Source organism: Lupinus angustifolius, unplaced genomic scaffold, assembly GCF_001865875.1.
Source record: "Lupinus angustifolius cultivar Tanjil unplaced genomic scaffold, LupAngTanjil_v1.0 Scaffold_531, whole genome shotgun sequence".
Classification (NCBI taxonomy): Eukaryota; Viridiplantae; Streptophyta; class Magnoliopsida; order Fabales; family Fabaceae; genus Lupinus; species Lupinus angustifolius.
The window spans coordinates 19,302-45,018 of record NW_017727883.1 but is presented as its reverse complement, the minus strand read 5'-3'; the positions used below and the strand labels follow the sequence as shown (position 1 = coordinate 45,018).

Below are 25,717 nucleotides of genomic sequence, written 5' to 3'. Positions count from 1 at the left end.
TTTCTGTTCACTATGTGTAGTGGAACGAAAGGTCCATATTCCACAGAATCCCAAATTTCCGTATCAATGGCCACAATAAAAATCCCCATTTGGGTTTTCCAGTAAGCGTATCCCTCGCCACTGAAAACCGGAGGGCGGTCGATGGATTCTTCATCGCTGCTAAATGGGTTAGAAGAGCCCATGGTAAAAGTGCCTAGGATCAACAATCTAAGAGGCTAAGCTAGCATGGTCGTACTAGCTCTAATAGAGCCCATGGTAGAAGAGCTCTATTACTCACATAGAGGGGGGTGAATAGGTGATACGGTACACTATTACCGTTGCTCGATAAACAAGGAGAAATTACAAAATTATACATTGTTTGATCGATTATACACAGACTTAATCAATTAACTCGATCTGCTATAATCGATTAACTAAACAACTTAATCGATTATGTAGTTCTTTTTTTAGTGAAAACAATTTTCTTTCAATCTCCAAGATTCAACCAAACTTATATGCACTTATTAGAGACACTTAAGAATAGTAAATACACAATACAAAATATGCAATCAACACAAAATTATATGCATGTCAAGTTAAGTAAATAAAGTAATACGGAAATGTAAAATATAAGGGAAAAGAAGAATGAGGCACAACTTTTATCCTGGTTCGTTTTCTTCACTATGGAATATCAATGTTTGTTACAAAGACACTTCCAATACAAGATGCAAGACACTACTTTCTTGATCTCTATGAACTTGAAAACCTTAGTTTGACTTGACACTCTCGCCTACTAAGGTATCCTATCGTTTTGCGATTAGGCCCCATCCAGGTATAATTCAATACCAAGACCTCTTGCTTCTCATGAAGACACACCTAACAACAACTAGGATTTTTCCCAAACCTATTCTCCTTCTATGGTGATACAACACACCATTGGAATATGTTAATGCCTTAGTCTAACATTTTTCTTCAAGTTATATTGCACCTAAATGTGCAGATTTTACACTCTTCTCACAATCTAAGAACCCTTCTAAAAGATCTCACAATTACAAAATAGAATGCGCGAGATGCAAGGTTTCTTTTTCAACAAAAGCTTTGACAATAAAGCTCAACGAGTATCTTGTAAAGATTCAACCTTTTCTTTTCTCAAAAGAACACTTAGAAAATATTTCTAAAGATATGAAAGTTTGAGCTTAAGATTTCCTGACCAATATGTGTAAACTCTTTATTTCGAATATGTGTTCTAACTCTATGAAATAATGTTCATCTCAATTATGAAGCAATATGAAAAACTTAGGTTAAAATACTATTCTATTTTAAACTGCAGTTAATCGATTAGACTTAATCTTAATAGATTAACAAGTTTCTTGAAAATATTAGAAAATAGAAATAGTAACAACCTTAATTGATTTACCCCTCAATTAATCGATTAACGGGTTCCTAAGCAATCAATGATTAATCGATTAACACATCTGTTAATTGATTAATGGTTTTCTAAAAATATATTTCAATTATGAATGAACCTCCTACATGATTTAAAAACTAATGATGCATGTCTTTGAATGATGTATGATTTAAAAACACTTTTTAAATGCATTCAAAACATATGATCATGTATGTATGTATGTGCATGTAAATCAAGTTTGTATGCATGTAAATCTCATTTTAGATATGATTGATTTTAGCTGGACTTCATTGTTGACACTTGTTGTTTGTTGATTTGTTCATGCTCTCAAGCTTGTCCTTGAACATTTATCATGTTTTTCGATCCTTTGTCTTTATCAACCTTTTGTCTTCATCAAAATATATGTGATGCATGCTTGCATATTCAATCGCCTCCTTTTTGACGAGGACAAACACTTGTTGACACTTGTTAATAACTTGTTGGATCTGACAATTGTTTGTTGGATCTGCTTGATGACAATCAACTATGTTTTGCTATGTTCTTGTAAGTTGATGTGCATTTCTCCCTCTTGCTCTCCTTCAAATTGAGCATCGGGTGATTTATCATTTACTTTGCGGAAGCTCTCAACTTTTCTTCTCTTGCAAGTCCTGCAAAACATAAACAACAACTTTTCTCCCCCTTTTGGCATGATAAAAAAACAAAGTGATATATGAAAGTATATTTCCAAAAGTTAGAAAAATACAATGCAATTTTTATTGATGATAATCGATTAACATAATGCTTAATCGATTATGTGTGATTCAATTTTGCCTAGAATTGCATTTTAGGTGATGGTTAATTGATTATGGCCTGTTATTACTCAATTAAAACTATTGTTATGGTAGAATATAGTGCATGCCACATGCTATATGTAGAAAGTTATACAATTTGATATCACTGGTTTCATACACTTGTTTTATATTAATTATGTACATTACATGAAACCATTTGTTTATGCTGCCATTTGTTTATGCCTTTTCCATTTATATACCACCACTTGTTTCTTGAAAGTTAAGCATAATTAGATCAATGCAATAGGTTTGAAAATTACAAAACATTCATTCGTCCATTGATCAAATAATTACAAAAGTGATATAAATAGTACACAACTCAATTTGAAAGCACAAAACCAATATATTCATAGCATGTTGTGTGATTATATTTCAAGTTAAAGCACAAAAACAAACTTAACAAGTTTGGAAAATTACAATGCAATAACCAAAAGATTACAAAAACCAAAAAACACATAAAAACAACACCTAACTAGGACACACTAGACATCCTAAGCTAGCTAGGAGGCGGATGTGGAAATCCACCGAAGGAACTGAACAAAAAGTGAAGCTACTTGAATTGACTCTAATTCTCTTCATCATGTCTTCGAAACTCCGCCATGAGCCTATCTTCCATAGAATGTATCCTTGATATCATTTCTTGGTTCCTTGATTCAATACGCTCATTTAGACGTTGTTCCATGATATCTAGATAAGCCAAACCAAATGAAGGTCCTTGAGGAATATTAGGCGCCTTGTCATTTTGTTGCCCCTGGTTTTTCTCACCTTGCTCACCACCTTCTTCTTCAGACATTTCTAAATCCACTATGGTCCTGTAGTCCTCTTGATACATCCATTCACCTCCTTATTTATAGATATTCATCTTGTGAATGATTTTCTCGTGGACCATGTGCTCTTTGGAATTTATAGCAATTATCTATGCACCAGATGTGTCGATCCCTAAATGATCAATGACACGAGAGATAAAATCCCATAAGCCAACAATATTGAAGAAGATGATGCAATACCATATATCACTTTTAGAATCTCATCGGGCCAACTAATCAATATTCCTTCTTTAACATCAAACATAAGCTTCAAATCATTTACTGTTGGTTGGGCATGATTTGTGTTGCGCTGAACCAATATGTATGCTATTAAGTAGTGTAAAAGTGTATTTTCTATGGTGAAAGAACTTGCTTTTGTGAGCTTGCCTCAGACAAAGTAGTGGGGTCCCCTCAAGCATGATTGATACACCTCTCTAGAGTCATACATGCTTCATTTGTCATTTTTGCAATCTCCAAGTGAACCACCATCACAAGATAAGCCTCCCACATCCATAAACATCACATAATTCAAACAAATCAGCTCCCCTTGCACCGTACGTCTATATCCACCACCTTGTATTGAAAGTTGGCATAGAACTCCCGAACCAGAGATGGGTAAATATTACCACTTAATTCCAGAAAACGTATGACCCCTTGAGCCTCCAATTCATGCGGGAATTGAAATCCTTGCTCCACCATTCATGCCATGTCGGCATATCGGATGTGTGTAGGTTTCCGGCTTACGAACCGACCCAACCTGTTTGCTTGAAGAGCACGAGCATAAAATGGGTCTAAACCTAGTGGTGGATTCTTCCTAGATGAAGAGGAACCTTCATCGTTGAGATTTCTCGCACATCTAGGAAGACGCAGAGAACAATTTAAACCAGCTGTATGTTTTACTCTCCTTGGTCTCTCATTACTCATTTTGCCAAAATATTGGATGGATAATCGATTAAGGATGAAATTCGAAGTTAGAGTTTTGAAAGGGGGTAAACTTAGGTGTTTCAATTTAAACCGAATTGATGGGTTGGATGTTTAGAGGAGGAAAGAAAATGAGAATGGGTAGCTCTAACCTGAGTTTCAGGATGAATTGTAGGATCAATTTTAGACAAGAAGACAGAGTTCACGAGGTTAGGATTTGAACAAACGTAACTCGGAACTGAGGTTGAATCTATTTTATGACTACACTTAATCGATTAACCTATGTGTTAATCGATTAACCTATGTGTTAATCGATTAACCTATGTGTTAATCGATTAACCTATGTGTTAATCGATTAACGAGATTTGAATTTTAACACTATTAATCCATTATGTTCCAGCTTAATCAATTAAAATTTTAAAACATTTTTAGCCCAGGTAATCGATTAAAGAAATAGATAATCGATTAAGACAATTTGAAAAAGCCCATGTAATCGATTAAAACATAGAAAAATCGATTAAATAAGTCATAGAAACAGATTTTGGCACAATTTGAATTAGTTTCGTGGTTTACAAAGACTCTAAGATAAAGATCTATCCGAAACACCTAATGTACACTTAACACAGAGCTAAAAGAGCATGAAAGCATATACAATCAAGAATGCATTTTACAATTAAGAATACATGCATATAATGGCGATACGTGAACTTATTTAGGATTATCTAGATGTCTAGCATGCATTGAAAGACTTAGATATTATATCGCGCAGAACATGTGATTAGACATTATAGAACATAATTTATCATGATATTTGGTTACCTCATATGCTTTACCTCATCCTTATCAAGATGTTTGAAGTTTGCCATATTTGATGTTTTCTTTGGCCTTTCTTCAATTCTTGATTCTTGTCCATTTCTTGCATAGTATATCAATTCTTCAAGTGTTTATCCTCATGAGTACCTATAAAACAGTAAGCATACATTTTCTCTCCTCTTTTGGAGATGGATTAATCAAGCATTAAATTCACATAGGCTTTCCAAAGAATAGTTTTGGTTAATTTGCATTAATATGATATTTAACTTGTTGTGCTTCAACATGATTAGAAAATCCTAGATGTTATTTCTACATTTACTTATTAATCATAACATAGTTAAAATATTCTTATACTTGTTCAATAATATCATGTTTGCATTTAAGGGCTTGTAAATCTAAAACAAAAAGAAAGCATTAGGCGTAAAAATGATTTATGGGGGATATCATGATTCTTGATTTTATGGCCTTGCTAGGATTTCATTATAGAATATATTTATGACACTTAAAGTATGAGATACTTGTAGTTAAGAAGAGATACCTTATTTTACCTTTGTTGCACAACACTTCCTAACTTCAAGCATTTGTGATGACAAGTTGCTCATAAGTGTCATAGTCTCCTTACTGTGGTGACAAGTCAAGAAAGTTTGAACTTCTCACCTTCTATGCTCCTAGAACATTTGCTGCCCATATGAAAGTTGAAGTTCATATGTCCTTAGGCACACCTACAAAATACAATTACTTGAATTTCTTGGATATCCAACTAATCTTTGGTCCCTTAATGTTAGTAGCTTGGGGATTAAGTTTCTTAGTAATCCACATACAATATTCATTTGGAATATCATGCATTCTAATATTACACGCATTCAAGGTATGACCATACAATCCACAATAAAAGCAAGTAGGGGATTCAAGATATAAAATTTTCAGAGCATCTACTCGATTATTGTGAAATGTGTTATTTGCATGCATATATCCCAAACTAGATTTAATCCCATCATTTTTACATGTAGCAAGTAAGTTGTTTGAATTGTGATTACTATATGTGAAATTAGCAATTTTATCCTTTAGGACATTATTTTCATTTTCCATGCAAATGCAATTTTCACAAGTAGATATCATATTTAAGTTAGAAGTACAAGCACATGAAGAGTTAGCATATTTAGCATCTAAGGTTTCATTTTCAATTTTTAGCATATCAATGAAGTTTTGCACTTCACATATCTTCTTTTCAAGATCTAAAATCAACATTTTTCTTCTATGTTCTTTTTAGCTAACATTATAAGATCTTTATGCATTTCAACATAAGCATCATAAAGCATGTCATACATGAGAAGTATATCAGAATTTGAAATAGAATCGGATGAGTATACCTCACTAGGCTCCTCTTGCTCACTTACTTTGCAAGAATTTAGATTTTGAGCCATTAGACAAATCTTGCTTGATCTTTCATCTTCCGAGATGCTTGTTGATGAATCGTCCTTTTCAGGTTCATCCCAAATGATGTATGCCTTCTTCGCTTTGATGCCCCGAGAGTCTTTCTTGCGATCATGTTCAATCTTCTTGGAAGAGGTAGGGCATGTGTACCTCATGCGTCCTACTTTCCTACTCTTATGGCAATATGCATTTTCTTTGGGATACTTGTGTTAGATATCAGTGGACAGAACACACCTAGAAGGGGGGGGGGGAGGGTTGAATTGGTGTTGCGATTATCAGTTACCGCTTTTCGCACCGAAGCCCTATTCTTGAAAAAAGCCCTAGTTAACCGATTAAATGTACGCCTTAATCAATTAACACATGCAAAATAGCAAGATACATAATGACTTCTTGCACAGCCAGTTACCGACGTTCAAGATCAGATAAAGTAGATATTTTTGTACATAATTAAACTAGAGACAACAACCTAATAGATAAGGGATAGAAAAAGCCTGCAACAAGGAATTTTATCCTGGTTTGTTTGTGGGTCCACTTTTAAACTACATCCAGACCTCCCCTTCTGATCTCGGAAGATTTTCTTCACTAATATTGAATAGAATGTATAGTTATATACAAACTTCCAATACAACACGTAGGCGCTCCCTTCTTGAATCCAAGAACTCACTTTCTTGGTTTGACTCTAACAATCGCCTAAGAAAACCTTTCTTACGATCTAGCCCCAGCCAAGAACTCGTTCTAAACTCAAGACCTCTAAGTCTTGGTGTAGACACACTGAATCTCTTAGGTGGTAAGACACCAAGATACTTGGTTACCTCAATAGCTTTTCCCTTTTCGTCTTTGTCTAGATAGCAAGCGGACACCATAGGTGTAGAAGCTTCTTTACATTTTTCCATGTCAAACTTCTTGAGTTAGTCCTTGCAGTACTTCGATTAATGAATGAAGATGCCACTTTCCATTTGTTTGATTTGTAGTCCAAGGAAGAAAGTCAGCTCACCTATCATCGACATCTCAAATTCTCCCTGCATCATCTTAGAAAATTCTCTGCAAAGAATGTCGTTAGTATATCCGAAAATTATAACATTAACGTATATTTGAACTAATAATACATGATCATCTAATCTACGGATAAAGAGGGTAGTATCAACCATATCACTCACAAACCCTTTTTATAAAAGAAAATAACTCAACCTGTCATACCAAGCTCTAGGAGCCTGTTTCAGGCCATAGAGAGCCTTCTTGAGTATATACACATGGTTCGGAAATTTAAAATTTTCAAAGCTGGGAGGTTGATCAACATACACCTCCTATTGAATATAACCATTCAGAAATGCGCTCTTAACATCCATTTGAAAAAACTTAAAGTTCATAATCGATGCGAAGGATATAAGCATCCTAATAGCCTCTAATCTAGCTACAGGAGCTTAGGTCTCATCGTAATCGATGCCATCCTCCTGGTTGTAGCCTTTGGCCACTAAGCGTGCCTTATTTCTTATGATCAAGCCAAATTCATCTAGTTTCTTATGGAAGACCCATCTAGTACCAATTAGTGCATGTTCTTTTGGCTTGGGGACCAAGTCCCAAACATTATTACGCTCGAACTGGTTTAGCTCTTCTTGTATAGCTATACCCTAGTGCACATCCTCAATGACCTCATCGACGGTCTTTGGCTCGATCTGAGATACTAAAGCAACAAAGTTACAGAAATTTCGTAAAGAACTATGGGTTACCACTCCCGTAGAGATATCACCTATAACTTTGTCAAGTGGATGATCTTTCTTGGTCTTCCACGCGATCAGCAAGTCCTGATGCTCATCTTGGACAATTTGCTCTGCTTCTTCTTCTTTGTCCTAGACCATGTCCTTAGAGTATGCTTCTTCTAAAACACCTACAACATCATCAGGAAATACTTTTATCTTCTCTTTTGGAGAAGATTCGTCAAATTGAACATGTACAAACTTTTCTACTTGCATTGAATATTTATTAAACACTTGATAAGCTTTACTATGTAATGATTACCCCAAAAATATTCTCTCATCCACTTTTGAGTCAAATTTTCCAAGCGCTATTTTTCCATTATTTAATATAAAACATTTACATCCGAAAGCATGAAAATGAGCAATATTCTATTTTCGACCTTTTAAAAGTTCATACAGAGTTTTAAAAAAAGTAGGCCTCAAGAGTATTCGATTTATTACATAGCAAGTAGTATGCACTACATCAGCCCAGAAGTACTTAGGAACCTTGCTTTCATTCATCATGGTTCTAGCAAGCTCCTCTAGAACTCGATTTTTCCTCTCAATAACTCCATTTTGTTGAGGAGTACGAGGAGCCCTGAACTAATGCATGATACCATGTTCATTACAAAATTTATCAAACTGGTGGTTTTCAAACTCGCCACCATGATCAGATCGAATGTATACTATTTTAATATTGAACTGATTTTTGATTTGTTTGGCCAGGTTTTTGAAAGATTTGAATGCATCACTCTTAGAAGATGAAAATAGTGTCCATGTGAATCTAGAGAAATCATCAACAATTATTAAGGCATAGAAGCTACCACCAAAACTCATAATCTATGATGGTCCAAACAAGTCCATATGGAGAAGCTCCAGAGGTCTTGTTGCGGATATTACATTCTTTTTTACCAAAAGAGTTCTTGACTTTTTTACACTTTTGATAGGTGTCACAAGTCTCCTTAGTTTTAAAATCTAGTTTTGGTAGTCCTTCAACCAAATTATTTTAGATAATTTATCTAGATGCTTTACATGAATATGAGCGACACGCCTATACCAAAGCCAAATATCATCTTCTTTAGATATAAAACATTTTGAAAATAGTGATGTGACATCCTCTAGGTTAACCATATAGATGTTACTAATACGATATCCGACAAACTTGAACTTATTAGATAAATTGTCACGAATTATACAACATTCAGAGTCGAAAGATACACAATTACCTTTGTCGCAAAATGGGTTGATACTCAATAGATTGTGCTCCAAGACTAAAACTTGAAGTTTTCCAACTAATGTTGCGAGCGTCATTTGTTCCAAGTCCTTTGACTCCATCTTGGCAATCGCCTTGTGTTGCCATTTCCTGCCCAGACATCTCAACACTTTAACAGTTAGTTCATGTTTGGCAAATGATTTATCTAATGCAATAAGAGGGTTAATAATGTGAGTAAATCACTTTTTTAAATCAGAAATAGACTCATGTGGAAACATGCGAAATAACTCATAATCATGCATCAATGAATTCAATCTAGATCGTTTGACCTCACTAGTACCTTCGTGTATTACTTGTAAAGTTTCCCACATATCCTTGGCACTATCGCACTGAGAAACTCTAAATAACTCATCGTATGAGAGTGTGGAGGTTATAATGTTTTTCTATTTCAAATCAAGTTGCACTTTTCTCTTTTCCTCGTTGGTCAAGAGACTTCTAGGTTTCTCTTTCCTTTTTCCGTTCACTATGGGTAGTGGAACGAAAGGTCCATATTTTACGGAATCCCAAATTTCCGTATCAATGGCCTCAATAAAAATCCTCATTCGGATTTTCCAGTAGGCATACCCTTCAGCACTGAAAATCGGAGGGCAGTCGATGGATGCGCCATCGCCGCTAAACGGGTTAGAAGAGCCCATGGTAAAAGTGCCTAGGATCAACGATCTAAGCGGCTAAGCTAGCATGGTCATACTAGCTCTAATACCACTTGTTGGGTCCCACAGAGCTTTGTTACTCACCTAGAGGGGGGTGAATAGGTGACATGGTAAACGATTACCGTTACTCGATAAATAAAGAGAAAACACAAAATTATACATTGTTTAATTGATTATACACAGACTTAATCGATTAACTCGATCTGCTATTAATCGATTAAGTAAATAACTTAATCGATTATGTAGTTCTTTTTTAGTGAAAACAATTTTCTTTTGATCTCCAAGATTACTAAGATTCAACCAAACTTATATGCACTTATTATAGACACTTAAGAACAGTAAATGCACAATACAGAATATCTAATTAACACATAATTATATACATGTCAAGTTAAGTAAATCAAGTAATGCAGAAATGTAAGAGATAAGAGAAAAGAAGAATGTGACACGACTTTTATCTTGGTTCGTTTGCGGGTCCACTTGCAAACTACATCCAAGCCTCTCTTTTTGATCTTGGGAGATTTTTCTTCACTATGGAAAACCAATGTTCGTTACAAACACACTTCCAATACTAGACGCAAGACGCTAATTTCTTGATCTCTATGAACTTGACAACCTTGGTTTGACCTCTCACTATTGCCTACTAAGATCTCCTATCCTTTCGCGATTAGGCCACAACCAGGTATCACTCAATCCCAAGAACTCTTGCTTCTCGTGAAGACACACCTAACAACATCTAGGATTTTTCCCAAACCTATTCTCCTTCTAAGGTGATACAACACACCAAGAGAATATGTTAATTCCTTAGTGTAGCAATTTTCTTCAAGTTATATGTGCACCTAAATGTGCAGATATTACACTCTTTTCACAACCTAAGAACCCCTCTAAAAGATCTCACAATTACAAAACATAATGCGTGAGATGCAAGGATTCTTTTTCAACAAAAGATTTGACAATAAAGCTCAACAGGTATCTTGTAAAGATTCACCCTTTTCTTTTCCCAAAAGAACACTTAGAAAATCTTTCTAAAGATATGAAAGTTTGAGCTTAAGATTTCCTGAAAAATATGTGTAAATTCTTTATTTTGAATATGTGTTCTAAATCTATGGAATAATGTTCATCTCAATTATGAAGCAATATGAAAAACTTAGGTTAAAATACTATTTTGTTTTAAACTGCAGTTAATCGATTATACTTAATCTTAATCGATTAAGTATAATCGATTAACAAGTTTCTTGGAAATACCAGAAAACAGAAATAGTAACAACCTTAATTGATTAACCCCTGAATTAATCGATTAACAGGTTCCCAAGAAATCAATGATTAATCGATTTACACATCTGTTAATTGATTAATGGTTTTCTAAAAATATATTTCAATTATGAATGAACCACCTACATGATTTAAAAACTAATGATGTATGCCTTTGAATGATGTATGATTTAAAAACTCTTTTTAAATGAATTCAGAACATATGATCATATATGGATGTATGTGCATGTAAATCATGTATGTATGCATGTAAATCTCATTTTAGATATGATTGATTTTAGCTTGTGAGACTTCCATTGGGGTTCATGCTAGCCTAGACTCTTACTAAGCAAACATCTTAAGACCTAATAAAGATATTAAATACTCAGCCTATAGATCCTATTTTGAATGCTTTGCCTTGTATGAACTTGAGTCTTGACTTCATTGTTGATACTTGTTGTTTATTGATGTGCTCATCCTCTCAAGCTTGTCCTTGAACATTTATCATGTTGTCGATCCTTTGTCCTTATCAACCTTTTGTCTTCACCAAACTATATGTGTCCTTTGTCTTCAAAACATATATGATGCATGCTTGCATCTTTAGCATCTCCTAGAAGACTTCTAGTCTGACCTACCCGATCAACCATAAAAGAACATTGGCATCGTCTATGGCTTACCTACACCATGGTAACCACCCGAAACCAAGTAAACCTCATTAACCAAGTATAACCTACAACCACAAACATGTCTACCAACTACCACACACCTTTTGTCAATCCTCCATCACAAATACAACCGTCACACCAAGCTAGCCGAAGTCACAACACTGTTCCAGAACAACCACCACCAGCCACCCAATAACTCCTCCAAATCTTGGAAAGACTGGAAAGGGTCTGCTAGTCTAAAACGGAACTGAGTTGAAAATCACATGATCGGCCACCGAAGCACATAGCGCTGATTCCGTCACAGAATCCCAGCCTACTCACAAAAATCCCCTACACACAAAGACCATAAATAATACTCACCCATCCGACCATAAAATATGTGGAACCAAACACCCCTTCATGATAGCCATAATGTGCTTCCTTTTACCAAAAAACTTAGCCCGCCCAACCAACATCGACCAATATGATGAAACTTCTAACCCCCAAGAACACGTCGATGCTTTTGAAGTACCTATGCTCTTCCACCAAGCATCAGACTCAAACATATGTTAAGCCTTCCCACTTACTTTGAAGCGTACTGCTCTATAGTGGTTCACATGACTGACATCAAACAGCACCGACCAATGGTCCACCTTTGCTAATAAACTCAATATTTGGTTCACGACTAGCAAGGAATAACCTAGGTCATCCTTAACCTTGTTCGGGATTCGGCAAGGCCCGCACAATTCCATCCATGCATATCTGGACATATTTAATATTGAGGCAATGAAGGTCGGCACCTTGAGTCACGATGCAACGACACATGTGCTAGTCATGGGTCTACAATAGGGCCTCTTAAGAACAAAGTTGGTTGAATATACTGACCTCATTATGGAGGACCTCCACTGCAAAGCCCAATAGTTTATTAACCGATAGGAAACCCCCAATATCCACTCATCCATCAAGCACCCAAGAGACGACCCCCCATGCCCACCAAGAAAATCCAAATACACAACATACACACCGCTAAATTCCAACCGTTCCAGAATTTTATAAGAGGTCATGGTCACCCACCTGGTACAGCTCCCCAAACCTAATTCAAACAAGAAGGTGGGGGCCACAAAACCAATCTAAATACAGTGAGTTCCACAACATGTTTTGCCACATGACAGATGATTGCACTTAGGTGAAAGACACAATTGAAGATCTCATACAGGATGACCACCTCCAATGTTTCATAGTTGGGATAGCTCAACAGAGGCGCTCACCCCCTCTCGTCGACCTAGTCCCACGAAAAGGTGTTCCCCTCCAAGGTTTCAACATGGATGTCCTCCAAATAGGGACTGGTCATACAAGTACCATCCGAACATCTACAAAGCAGCATGGTTGATATCAACACTATTTCTAGGAGATTTGCCGCAGGGGCACTTCCAGATTGGCCTAGGAGAGGTATGTGCGAGTGGTCATGCAAGTAGCCGTATGAGACACTCATTCGATGATCGTGATTATGAAGGTGCCATCCAAGGACATGATGATCCATTGGTCATCACTACAAAACTGAACAGAAAAAAGGTCGGTAGACTCGTCATCGACCAAGGGAGTTTGGCTGACATCAAGTTCCAAGACATACTTGAGAATATGGAACTACAAGGTCGTGACCTAATACCTTATGATGGATAGTTGGTAGGGTTCACTAGACATGGAATAACTCCGAAGGGCTACGTTGACGTTTGTTTGACAATTGGCAACCAACCACTGAACATGACAATGCAGCCCCAATTCTTGGTCATTGATTACAAGTCAGCCTACAACACCATCTTAAGTCGTCCAATGCTCAACCGTCTTGAGGTATTGGTCTCCACACCACACCTATGCATGAAGTTCCTCTCTTTTGATCACTGAGTATGCACGATGTAGGGGGACCATCATAGTGCCTGGAGTTGTTACCAGGTGAGCCTCCACCCTAGCCATGCAACAAGGAGAGGACCACCCGCGACAAAAAGGCCAATGTGTGTGCAAATGGTAGAACTGGATGCCTAGGCTGATAAGAGAGAGTTCCGCCCACAACCAGAAGGAGAAAACCTCTTTGCAGCTTGGACCATTAGAGACCAGTCCGATGTATAAGGGAAAACACCCTTCCAGGGGTCCAAAAACTGAAGCTCATAGAATGTTTTAGGGTCAACAAGGACCTCTTCGCCCGGACTACAACCAACATGCCAGAAATTGATCCTTCGGTGGTATGTCATCGAATAACGACCAACTTAGGGGCCAAACCAGTCTCCTAGAAACGAGGGGGGGGGGGGGAAAGAGCAACAAAGGTTGCTTAGAAAATAATCGAGCTTCTGCATGCTGGTTTCATCCTATAAATCACCTACACCATTTGGCTGGAAAACATGGTGTAGGTGAAGAAGTCGTCTAGGAAGTGGCTAATGTGCATGGATTACACGGACTTGAACAAGATATGCTTGAAGGACCCATAAACTCTTGCCAACATTGGCCATCTGGTGGATAACTCCTCAGGTTATGAATACCTATCCTTTATGGATGCTTACTCGAGCTATAATCAGATCTCAATGTATCCACCGGACGAGGAGAAGAATGCTTTCATCACCGACTGAGCGTCCTATTGTTACACTATTATCCCACTCGGTCTAAAAAATGTGGGGGAAGCATACCAACGAATGATGAACAAGGTATTTGGAGGACAAATTGGCCAACACATGGAAACGTACATGGACGACATGATCGCCAAAAGCCTTCCTCAAGAGGATCATGTCTCCATTCTACAAAACATTTTTTTACAACTCTGATGATACAACGTGAGACTCAATCCAGAGATGTACACATTCGATATGGAAGCCATAAAATTCCTCGATTTTCTGCTAACCAACCGAGGAATATAAGCCAATCCCACCAAATGCCAGACAATCATTGACATGAGAAGCCTTTGGTCGGTGAAAGAGGTCTAACAATTGAATGGCCAGTTGGCTTCCTCGTCCAGGTTCCTCCCATCAACCGCCAAGCATTCCCTCCCACTATTCCAGTTGTTGAAGAAAAACAAGAAGTTTGAATGCTCGGCTGATTTTGAAAAGGTCTTTCATATCTTCAAGCAATACTTGGCAACCTCGCTGATACTCACTAAGCCAACATTGTTGAGGTGTTGTATGTCTACCTTAAAGTAGTAGATGAGGTCATGGCCACCGCTCTGATCCGTGAGACTGAAGAAGGTTAGAGCCTGATATATTTTACAAGTAAATTAGCCTAGCCCAAGAAAGTAGCATATGCCCTCCTAGTGGCCACCAGACGTCTACAACAATATTTTCAATCTCACCCCATAGTGCTCATGACTAACCAACCCATCATGCAGATTTTGGACAACCCGGAGTTGGCTGGTTGGATGATTACATGGCTCATCGAACTCTCCCAGATTGATATTTAGCACGAGCCCCGTATAGCTATCAAAAGCTAGGTTCTCTCCGATTTTGTCACCGAATTAATACAGTCGGACAATCAAGGATAGACCTGGACAATCTTTGTAGATGCATCTTCCAACCCCAACGGGAGTTGGGCCAAAATACTGTTGGATAATGGCCATAAGGCCATTGAGCACTCTCTGACTTTCACCTTCCCAACTTCCAACAACCAGGCCGAGTATGAAGCTTGCTTAGTCGATCTACAAATAGTAAATGAGGTTGGGGCCGAAAAGATAACCATCTGTAGTGATTCACAGTTGGCGGTCTTGCAAGTAATTAATGCTTACCAAACCAAATACACACTCTTGGTTAAGTACCTAGTAAAGGTTTAAGAATTGATGACCAAGTTTGAATAGGCCACCATCCATCATGTTCCGAGAGAACAAAATGCCCAGGCAGACATCCTGTCTAAATTAGCCAGCACAAAAAGCTTAGACAGAAGTATCATATTATATGATGAAAATAAGAAATGTTACCTAGGAAGGAGATTGAAGGAGGAGGTTGAAAGGAAAATGTTGTAGTAATCAGCAGGAGAGCAAATTTGACAGCAGAAGGATGTGAGCAAGAGCAAAATAGAAAAAAATGAAGGAAGCTCCCCTATTTATAGGGAGAGATGGATTGAGGCCTCACTTATGGCCCAACTCAAAACTCATCCCTCCAGTCCAAAAACACTCGAGTACAATCCAACGGAAACTCGCTAATCAAGTAAAGGCATCCGATATGGCAAAAAAATGAATCGACGAGCCACACACACTCAAGTACTACCCGTTGCAAACCGGTTTAATTACTAAGAGGACATCGACCAACCACATGTCAACTAACCCAAAAGCCCAATGATAACCTACTAATGGCGATTAGTGTCTACCAACATGCTCATCTATTGAGAATCCTACTAGATCGGGGGCAACTATTCCACCCTGATCATCTAGGTTCCCCAACTGCTCGGGTTGCTCTTTTCCCTAACCGACCAAGAGTCAAGTTTGATCAGTTGAGAGGTTTGAACAGGCTCATCAACTTTGACCAGGCATAGTAAGTCAGAGTTGGGACCATTCCCCTTAACACTCTACCAACAGTGCACTATCACGCCACCTGCAAATCTCATCTACCCTCCTGCCAACACGACAAGTACAGACCTGAAATACGTCTACCAGACCTACCACAAGCTATAAGTCAACTATGCATACAGTATGAATCTACTAAATCCACTTGACACGGGAAAGCAGCCCCTGACAAGCCTGAATGGTCGTCCATGCCAACAACACCTACTAGAGCCACGTCATTCGTATCAACCACTATAAAAGGGGAGTCTACCCCTACAAGAAGTATAACTTGTCATTATTACTCATTACTCACTTCATACATATTTGCTCTCAAGCTTTACCTCTCTAGTCTCTTACTGACTTGATCGTCGGAGAACCTTTTCAGGTACCTCCACTAGTGGGTCCAAGTCTCTCTCCACTCAGATACCAATGAAGAATCCCTATCTAGCCTTCCATATCTCCTCAACCTGACATCTCCTAGAAGACTCTCAGTCCAACCTACCCGATCAACCACAAAAGAATAAATTATATTAACACTCTAAAATTAATTTTTGTTTGATATTGGATAAAGTAAAACAATTATATAATAAACGTTATAAAATTATATTAATATTCTAAAATTACTTTTTGTTTGATATAAGTCATTTTAAACGTTTATTAGATAATTGTTTTACTTTATCCAATGTCAAACAAAAAGTAATTTTAGAGTGTTAATATAATTTTTTCTTTTGTGGTTGATCGGGTAGGTCAGACTCAGAGTCTTCTAGGAGATGCCAGGTTGAGGAGGTCTGCTTTGCACTTGTTGAGTGGCATGCTACTAATCGGGTTATGAGGCAGTTTGGTCTGCAATAACCCATCCCACAAAATCCAATCAACATGGAGAAAGAATACAAGATGGATCTACGTGGGAAAAACGACTACAACTAGCCATAGAAGATGCATGAGTTCACAGAGGAGTCGCATTGCTGGTCCACGACTTCCCCAAGCTCGTGGATGACATCCACGAGTTCCCTAAAAATTGCACTACTTCCATAAATATTTTGAAACATATATTAAACGTGTGATAGTGTAGTCAAACTACACTATCCACGTAATTTTTCCTATTTAGATCTGAAGGCAAGGTAGCATGGGAATGGACGATAGTTCTACATTGTTTTTTGTTTATCAAAAGATATTACTTCAAGTTTCATTTCGAGAAATCGAACATTTGGCTTTTTGCTATATCTGAGATGTAATAGAGTCTTACATCATTAGATCAACATTTAGTTATACGTTTTTTGGGTACTACAACTCGTGAGATTGATGGCCAAGTGTTTAACCTAGCTTGGTGGATGTGACCACAGATAGTTGCTACTAACATCTGTGTAGTGAGATTGTTGTATTTTGGAAATTAGATGATCACTACAATATCTGTGTAGTCGCATTGCTGGTCCACGACTTCCCCAAACTCGTGGATGACATCCATGAGTTCCCTAAAAATTGCACTACTTCCATAAATATTTTGAAACATATATTAAATGTGTGATAGTGTAGTCAAACTACACTATCCACGTAATTTTTCCTATTTAGATATGAAGGCAAGGAAGCATGGGAATGGACGATAGTTCTACATTGTTTTTTTGTTTATCAAAAGATATTACTTCAAGTTTCATTTCGAGAAATCGAACATTTGGCTTTTTGCTATATCTGAGATGTAGTAGAGTCTTACATCATTAGATCAACACTTAGTTATACGTTTTTTTGGGTACTACAACTAGTGAGATTGATGACCAAGTGTTTAACCAAGCTTGGTGGATGTGACCATAGATAGTTGCTACTAACATCTGTGTAGTGAGATTGTTTTATTTTGGAAATTAGATGATCACTACAATATTGTTATTTTGGAAAAATTAAATGATTGTTTTCACATCAATTTCTTCTTTTTTGTCTCACATACATCAAATAGACTTCAATTGTAGCTGCAATAAATAGTAAACAAAAATTTGGCCTGTTTCATGTAATAAAATTCAGTATGCATAAACCCTCCCCAAATTCCACTTCTTTTGGGATGGATAAGATTAAAAATTTGAAAATATTATACATCAAACTGTATTATAGTACAATAAACACCAAATACAATGTAGTATGCAGTATTTTGAATGAGACACAAGTTTGCTAATGAAGATTTCATCTCTGAAGCACAGATTCGTCGAACATCCTTGCGTGTCGGTGTCCGACATGTATCTGACACAAAGATGTTTAGATTCACGAAGGATATGTATATGTAGAGTATCCAAAAAAAAATCAACACACGTATCAGATTCATTTTCAATAAAATATAGGATAATATAGATTCATTTTCAATAAAATATAGGATAATATAGATTCATTTTCAGTAAAATAGGATAAGATAGATTCTTTTTCAATAAACACCAACTTCTTAAAGGCCATAAAGACTCATACCAAAATACCTTCACACGACATTGACCCTCTGATAGTGATGAGAACCTCTTTTGGAGATTCTTTTTGAAACAATCTATCTTGTTTGGTGTTACTAAACCCACGGTTTTAGGGGCTGTTTTTGAAGATGAAATTTGGGAAGCAAAGAAATAATGTAAGATAAAAGAAGATGGTAAAGAAGTGAGGGTGATAGACGCCATAACAAAGATGTTTATAAGCCAGGTGATTTTCGCCACAAGAACGTGGTTCTTGATAAGAACTTTTAATCTTGGTTTAGCCAAGAAGTTTGGAGAAGACAATTCTCTCACACAAAGGAAGAATCCTTAATTTTTACTCAAAATCAAACTTGTTTTTCATTCATACGAAAATTACACTTATAGGAAAACAAACACTTCATGGTTAGTTACATTGGATCCTATTCCAACCACGAGTTACTCGAAATAACCAAGGTAAAAATCCCTCATGGGAAATCCTAAGTGATTCAAAATACAAATTAATGGAAACTTTGAATTCTATGAAGTGCCTTAATTGATTTGAAAGGAACAAAGCACTTAGCGTAGGATTCCCTACTCCTTTGTGAAGAATTCGGCCCCCTTTGAAAGTTGTGGTCCACACGAGTTAATGGGAGTCTTGAGTTCCATGAAATGCTTTAACCAAGTGAGAGTAACAATGCATTTTAGTTTAGGATTCCCTAATTCTTTGGGAAGAATTCGGCTACCCTTAAATGCCTTGGTCTTCATGTGTTAATGTGGGTTTTGAATTGTGCATTTGATTTGGTTGAATGCATTTCACAAAAATCATACCTTGAATTAACCATGCTTGACTTGTTTAATGGTCTTGCACGAAAAACTCCAAGGAATTATCACTCTTGAAGTGATTTAATGGTTTTCACAAACACACATCATGAATTAATCTCCCTTGACTTGTTTTGAATGAGTTGCACGAAATACATTTCAAGGATTAATCATGCTTGACTAAAATTTAAGCCTTGCACGAATTACTCCATAGCATTAACCACCATTGACTTGATTTGAATGAGTTGCACGAAATTCTCATGTCATCTTTAATGGTGTTGACTGCAATTAATGCTCTTTAAAGAATCATATATTCTGAAATTCAAATAACACAAAGACAAATTAAAAGTTTGATTGAACCCTCTTAGGAAACAATAAATATGTCGTAGTCATGCTTAGAACATGGTCGTGCCCTACTAAAAGGGTTGGGAATTATTTTCCCCACTTTGGCCCACATGTAAAGTGACATAATAAAAGAGGTGAGAACTCACTTGGTTTGAGCTTGGGGTAATTTCTTTGATGCCTTTTATGAGTAGACTAAGTGCATTTTGCACACGTTTGGTCCTTGCCCTTGTCATGGGCCCACCTATGCTTCTTAGTTCTTCATTGTCTTTCTTAGGCTCATTTGGGTTCACATCAGATAATCGGTCCACCATAGTGACTCTCCGATCCACAACATCACCGTCAAGGAGGAGATGAAATTGATACTATTTCTGTTTCTAGGACTAGACAATAAACAATTTTATGAATTATTCTACTTTATTTTCTAGTTTTGGTACTTGGAATTTTGGAGGACATTGATTTTCAATTTACAGTATATTTTTACTTTAAATATTTTGATTTATATTTATAATTTTATCATTTTTTTTAATTATTTTATACACATATCCTTGAATGTATCGTATCTTATATTCTAAAAAAAATATGTGTTGATGTACCAGATACCTATCGTATCCAACACAGGTATCAGTGTTTCATAAGTATTCATCATTACGTGTGGCATCATCAATGATTGAATAGGATTCTCCGAACCTTCTAAAATACAGCCTCTGTAATTACATTGGCCAATGGTAGAGAGGTATCTCTCATTTAAAATCTTGACAAATTCTTAATGACATTCATTATTGTTAACAACATCAAATGCCATTCTATTCACTATCTTTGGATGCGTCTGCATCTTACATCAGCAACAACATGGCGAATATGAGCAGCATACCATTTCACCCTCTCAACATGTTCTATAGAAACCTCCCAACAATAACCTATGGGAAATCAGAATGATGTGGACTAATCAATATGATTGTTGCAACATGTCATGGTCAAAATTGTATCATTTGAAAAAGAAATGAAAAAGGATCTACCTTCAGATCTAGCAATTTCATATATTGACTTTGATACATGATCAATCCATTGACACTCCTCAGAGTCCTTTGTATTCCTATGGACATATAATATTCCACCCTCTATCCTGCAACATCGATTCCATGTGAAAGAGAAAAATTAGTCATGGAAGTGATGGCCCATAAGTGAATCCCAACAAAATTAAGCTAGTTATATCTTCACAAATAGTTTTCTCCATTGTTCTATCTGGATCTTATAATTTGGAAGGCTTCAGTACTATCAATATAAATGAAACAGTCTTAAAATCGTCTCTCAATTAATGATACAGACAATATAGTTTGACAATGGAGTAATTTCAATCGGACGGGGATGAAACGGAAACCACAACTGCAGGACCATGATGATTAAAAAGATTTGAATTAGAAGACAGAACATCACAAAATTGTTTCTGCTAAAAGAATGCATTACAATTAAATCCCACATTCAGATTGTTATGTTTTTATAATAATTGATATAGCACCTAATATGACAGTCTCTCATTATGTTACACTTTAGTCATAATATGGCCATATTGGGATAAATGTTAGTCATTTCAAAAAAATAAGTTGAGTAACAAATGTCAATCATTATGGTTAATCACCTGCTATGAGCAAAAAAGCATAGAAGAAACTTAGAAATGCAACAAAGAATAATATTAACATGAAACTTATATATATACATATATATCTATATATATATACACACATATATATATATATATACAAACATATATATATATACATATATATATATACACACATATAATAAGTTTCAAAATTACATTAAAGCCCTCACAAGTGTGACCCAGCTACTCTCACTAGATGGAATGAGACCCAGATGGACTCTATCAGCCACATTCTGTAAGTAAAAAAAAATCAACATATCCAGATAAATTATATCGTTCTACATTCAATTGTTGATAAGAATTGTTGGACTCGTTGTCCTTAGGTAGCATAAATGATTATTTTCACTGTGCAAAGTGACTCAAAAACGTGAATAATAGAGTCAACAATTCACTGGCAACATGCTCCCTTCCGGCTAATTCTCTCTTTTTACCAAAAAAGGGGTTAAAACATTTCCTTTTCACTGCATCTTATCATCCAAACAAAGGAATACAAATATTACAATCCTCACTCATTTTTTATATGTGGGTAACTCTAAAGCTTACAGTAAATTATCTTAACTTACACAAAAGATACACCATATTTCATTGGCATGTTGTGTACAATGAGGTTTTATTGAGGGAGAACTACAATTTGGGATAGTGAGATGAACATATTTCTGACTTAGGAGTTTAGGTTAATCATATTACAATGTCGCCAACGAATGGTTAATCAGATTAACATATTAACCGTCTTACAATGTTGCTAACGAATCTTTAGGAGTTTAGGTCAATCATCCTCAATTGGAAATATGTTTGAAGTTGACCAAGATATCCAAAATTAAAATTGGACAAAACTAGATAAAGTTCCTTAAACGCTTGCGATGTTCTCCAATAGTATGTAAATATTTTTAGCCACCTAACACTCATTTTTTCCTTTCTTAAAATTCCCATAGTTGAGGTGTAAAAAACAAGACACTTGTCATGTTTCTATTGGAGTATAGCACTATAAGCATCTTTATCCAAGTTTTGTACACCAAAATTAGCCTTATATATTAAAGATAATTTTCCAAAAGGACTAGATGGTTTGAATAAACCACATCTACAAGGAAGCAAACATATGGGTGGACAAGAATTTTCTGTCCCCAATCATGTCTTAAATACTACCCCAAACCAATTACAATATGTTATATCAATTAAAAAAATTAAACGTTCATAACTTTATTTATTTTTGCTTATATGCTTGAAGATAATTTTGGAGAGCTTATAAAGCATGGGGATTCCACTCAAAAGCATATACATGTTTTGCCTGGCCTGCTTGAGATAAAGCAAAAATAATAGGAATAAATATTAATATCATTAAATCTTAAAAAAATCATAAGCAATTAGACCAGAAACAGCTATATTAGAATATATTTCAAATCCTCAATCTAAGTTTAATGAAAGTTTAGGAGGAATGCCCAACCCTAGTGGAGTATATGATAGACAAATTTCTTATTCTTTACATAAAGTGCCCAAAAAAATGTTAACATATCTTCCATTCAGCACATTGTAACCTTGTATCTTGTGCTTCCTCTAATTATAACAGCGTTGACGGCTAAAAGGTATTTATGTCACACAATACTAAAAAACTAAAGATATCAGAATATATTTGAAGATAGGTATAATCCACAGCTCTGCCTATAAACATCCAAAATACATGACAAGAAAAGGCAGCACAAAGTAGCCAATGCCTGCATACAGATCTACTATAACTTCATCCTTACAATCCAGCTTCGCCATCTGCAGCTTCTCAGAAAGATTACCTCATGAGAACATGCACTTGGTAGAATCAAAAGAATAGAGTATTCCGTTTTCTCAATGATTGACCTAGCCATTATCTCCAACAAGAATCTGCAAATTGCTATCTCTTGTACCAGTTGCCACAACTAGGCTATGTAATACACAAACTTACTCGCGTCATAAATAAATGAATTCACTGCAAAGCTATAGCACGGAGAATTGAAAGCAAAAGATATCAAATATGTGTCTTAGTAAAAAATCAACCACTGAAAATCATTTAATGTTTGGATATTTATTGAACTACCTATTCAGTCCACTTAAATTTTAGCCTTCATAAATTTGATTAGACACTGACTCGTACCATCTTGGCAAAAGGTTCTAAAACCTGAAAACAACAATAATGGTTGGCAACAGACTGAACATCGAGATGTATAGCTTACAAGAGAACATATATTTTACCCTTGCAATTCATCTGATAATGATCATTTCGGTATTCATTTTTATTTATTAAATGTCATCTCAAATATTCTATTATCTTTAACATAAACATTATGCATGACACATGTTCAATAAGAAAACTTAAAAAGATCGTACGTGATGGAAAAATAATAAAACCCAGGCAGCAGGAAAAGCAAAAAAGTACCAGTCATGTTTATATGGTTACTTGGCGGGTGAGACGATGAGCCTTAAGTGATTGGCAACAATGGGCCAAAGCTCTTCAATGATATAATCCCACATGGAATCCTTGACAGAAGTAGCTGGAAGTATAACAATATCTCCAAGTCGATCCCACCTAGAATAGTGGAAAGGGAAAAATTACTACACAACACAAAAGGGATTGAATGCAAGAACAAAAATCCTACATGAGTGGAAATAAGCATGAAGTTTGAAAGTAGACAACATACAATTTATAGAAGCAGTTTGAATAGTAGAACCTTGTTGGCAGTTCATCTAGAAGCCATGTTAGTAGACCTTTATGCTCAATCAAAGACGTTACCGCTTAAGTCATCACTTTCAAATGAGACTTTGCAATTTTTCTTACTTCAACAACCTCATCTTCCAACAAAATGGCACCATATTCATGGAGTAGAGTCAATGCTTCGGAACAGGATAACTCATTTAACGACTTACCATCTCCTTGAAGTGGTTTTGACAAGGGAGCTCCATTTTTTCCATCAATCACATCTTCTGAATGATGATTCCTTTCATGAAATACAGAAAAAATCTTGGACTATAGGAAAACAAATATGTACACCCTCTTCACAGGAAGCCTTTCTCCCCAAGTCTAACCATCCAAATTTCTTCAACATATCCTTCCCTAATTTTGCATATTTCTTTTCTAGTTGCAGAATATAATGTGATGGAATCATCTAATTTTGATCATTCGTGCAAGGTAAGCCATCGTTTGAATATAAACTTTCATCTTCATATATATTTGGTCCATGTGCTTGAAAGTTACTAATCTGAATGAAAGTGTCTAATGTGATGATGGTTGGCAATTAAATGATCAAATTAGTGGGGGTTTTGTCAACTCCCTCCCCTCTCACTTCATGGGAAGTTTCCTATATGTTAACTTCTCCAACTGATGCATTTAAGGGGATAGTGTGTGGCAACTCCATTTTGAACATAAGGAATTCATTTTCTATTCTTAGGAATAGAAACTAAAAGCAAGAATAAGAGAGAGATCTTGGTTTTGCATAAAAGAAAATCCAGTGCATTGTTATAGTGAGGAGGGAAGGAAACTGAGTTTCTAATCATCAAGAAACTCATAAGGGAAGAAGGAGAGGTGAAAACAAAAGGCAACCAGAGAGTCTAGTATCAAAGAAAGCACCAACAAAGAATAGCAATGGAACCAGGTAATTCCTTAACACTTAATCCCATGTAAATGTCATAATGTCAAGATCCTAAATTAAGGGTTCTTGTGAACCATTAAAGGCTCAATGTAAAGTTTCTCTAAAAGTTTTGAAATGACTAACAATTGGTATTAGAGCATCAAGTTAGGGACATTATGACATTTCTTGAATTTACGAAATTGATTGATGTATGCATGACGAAAATCGGTGTATGCGAAGACCCAAGAATCTGTAAACGTTTCCATAACTGATAACCTCGCTTGGGCGAGAGAGAAACAGTAACAAAAATTTTTTTGGTCCTGAATTAGCGCTTAAGCGAGGACCTATCGCTTAAGCAAGGATCTCTCGCTTGAGCGAGGCTCTCTCTCGCTTGGGCGAGAGAGAAACAGTAATGATTAATGTTTTGTCGCTTGAGCGAGAATTTGTCGCTTGAGCGAGAATTTCTCGCTTGGGCGAGACCCTCGGTTGAGCGAAGCAGCTCCCTCGCTTGGGCGAGGGAGAAACAATGCAAATGATATTATGAAGCATATTATGATCACCCAAAGGTGGATCATTGCTTGTAATTAAGATTATGATATCATGAGGATAATAAATTGGGTTTGTTCATTAATTA

The 25,717-nt window shown here is 36.3% G+C and overlaps 1 pseudogene; it reads right to left on the bottom strand.

Annotated features, from left to right (window-relative positions):
• Window positions 1-18,181: 18,181 nt before the first annotated feature.
• LOC109341622 lies at window positions 18,182-24,870 on the bottom strand (annotated as a pseudogene).
• Window positions 24,871-25,717: the final 847 nt, after the last annotated feature.